Raw genomic sequence first — 1,898 nt, forward strand, 5'->3', positions numbered from 1 at the left:
AGCCTGGCTGTCCGCGAGGGTCCCGGACCCTCAACTCCAGGAGACTCTCGTCCCTCAGTTTCCCCGGCTGTGCCCTGGAGGGGGACGTTCGTCCGGGGAGCGCTGCAGGGGAGCTGGGCGCAGGGTTCCGCGCGCTCTCCCACCTGGGCGGGCCAGACGTCCTCCGCACACACCCCGTCCCGGTTGCAGCCGGATCCCCACTCGTGCGCCAGCTCAAAGCATTGTTTCTCGGCTATTTATGTACCATTTCCAGCCCCTTGACAAATACTGCATCCAAGATAACAGATGCTGAGCCGAGCTCCGGGGCCCCGCAGGAGGATCCTGTTGGTGGGGTTGGCAGGGCCCTGGCGGGGCTGCGGACCAGCCTGCCCTGCCCTGTCCTGTCGCCTGTCAAGTGTTTGACTAATCTGAATTGCACAGAAGAATTTGATTGCTCGTGTCCCCCGATTAACATGGGCCACCTCTTGTGCATTCCAGACAGGAACCAGTGTTGAAAGTCCCTTTTGCTGGGTGGCAAGTCAGTCCCCTCTGCAGCAGCTAGCAGGTCAGAATTAAATCTGATTGAATTGTGTTTGCATTTGAAAGCGTGGCTCAGGCGGGGGCTGTAAAGATGGGATTCATGGAAGGAGGGAGCTGGGTGTGTGAAGTCTGCGTTCGGTTTTCCCTCCTGCTGGAAATGATAATGGGTTCCACATTGTCCTGTTGGAGCAGAGAGGTCGCTCCACCCATGTCGTCAGCGCAGCACTGACCTCACTCCCTGTACTCGCCGCTGGGACTTGAGCTTGTTTTTCATCAGAAACTGGACCCTTCCTTGAGAACAAGAGAAAACATTCTCTAAGAGCAGCACCAGCCAGCGCCCCACACCCTCGCCGTTCGAGCCCTACGCTTTCCCCAAGTATTTGTGTCACAGAGGAGCGAATGGGGCAGAAGAGGCCGGTCGCGCTTCCAGAAAAACAGATCTGGTTACCCAGGGCGTGCTCCGCCCGGTCGGATTTTCCTGCGCTCCCCTTGGCCTTTTAAAAAACGAATCCATCCCATTCTCACAAACAGGCCAGGCTCCGCCTTCTGGGATTCGGAAGCGGGCAGCACTTGAACAAGTGGGCACCCTCTGGTCTGGCCGAGGGAGGATGACCGAACGGAGAGAAATGCTTTCTGAAAATCCCCAAACAGATAAGGTTTGTGTGAACAGGGACTTCTGGGGGCTTAAGAAGGACTTATTGGAAAGGAGTGAATCACGTTCTCTCTGCTTACATTTTCTCCTGTTTCATGATACTGCTAACTCTGCCTCTGCCTTCGAATCCGGCTCCAGAAACTGTGGGAAAAGTAGGGATCAGGGTAATGGGGAGAACAACACTTCTGAAGTTCAAGCTTCCAAGGCCCTGGGAGGGGACCTAGCAGTTGCATGTTTGTAATTTTCTATTTGTTTTTTATTAAAGAAGAATTATGTAAATGTCAGACCTTACAAAACCTATATCCACCCCTGGGCCCCAAATATCAACTCACTTTTCCATTGTATTTGGGGGGCCTTTTTATAATTTTTGTCTTTTTTTTTTTTTTTGAGACGGAGTCTCACTCTGTTGCCCAGACTGGAGTGCAGTGGCGTGATCTCGGCTCACTGCAGCCTCTGCCTCTGGGGTTCAAGCAATTCTCCTGCCTTAGTCTGCCAAGTAGCTAGGGTTACAGGCATCTGCTACCATGCCTGGCTAAATTTTGTATTTTTAGTGGAGTCAGGGTTTCACCATGTTGGCCAGGCTGGTCTCAAACTCCTAACCTCAAGTGATCCGCTGCCTTGGCCTCCGAAAGTGCTGAGATTATAGGCATGAACCACCATGCCCAGCCAATTTTTGTCTTTTTTGAGACGGAGTCTTGCTCTGCCACCCAGGCTGGAGTGCAGTGCT

At 53.3% G+C, this 1,898-nt stretch overlaps 1 protein-coding gene across 1 annotated transcript in view; it reads left to right on the top strand.

Moving 5' to 3' along the window:
• Positions 1 to 1,074: 1,074 nt before the first annotated feature.
• The window catches only part of RADIL (Ras association and DIL domains), an 89,209-nt gene continuing 88,385 nt past the window's right edge, over positions 1,075 to 1,898 (top strand). The window contains exon 1 of the mRNA XM_011976916.1: positions 1,075 to 1,175. The gene's annotated coding sequence lies outside the window, so the exon portion shown is untranslated. The remainder of the gene's footprint in view (positions 1,176 to 1,898) is intronic.

The sequence above is a fragment of the Mandrillus leucophaeus genome, unplaced genomic scaffold, assembly GCF_000951045.1.
Source record: "Mandrillus leucophaeus isolate KB7577 unplaced genomic scaffold, Mleu.le_1.0 Scaffold171, whole genome shotgun sequence".
NCBI classification, from domain to species: domain Eukaryota; kingdom Metazoa; phylum Chordata; class Mammalia; order Primates; family Cercopithecidae; genus Mandrillus; species Mandrillus leucophaeus.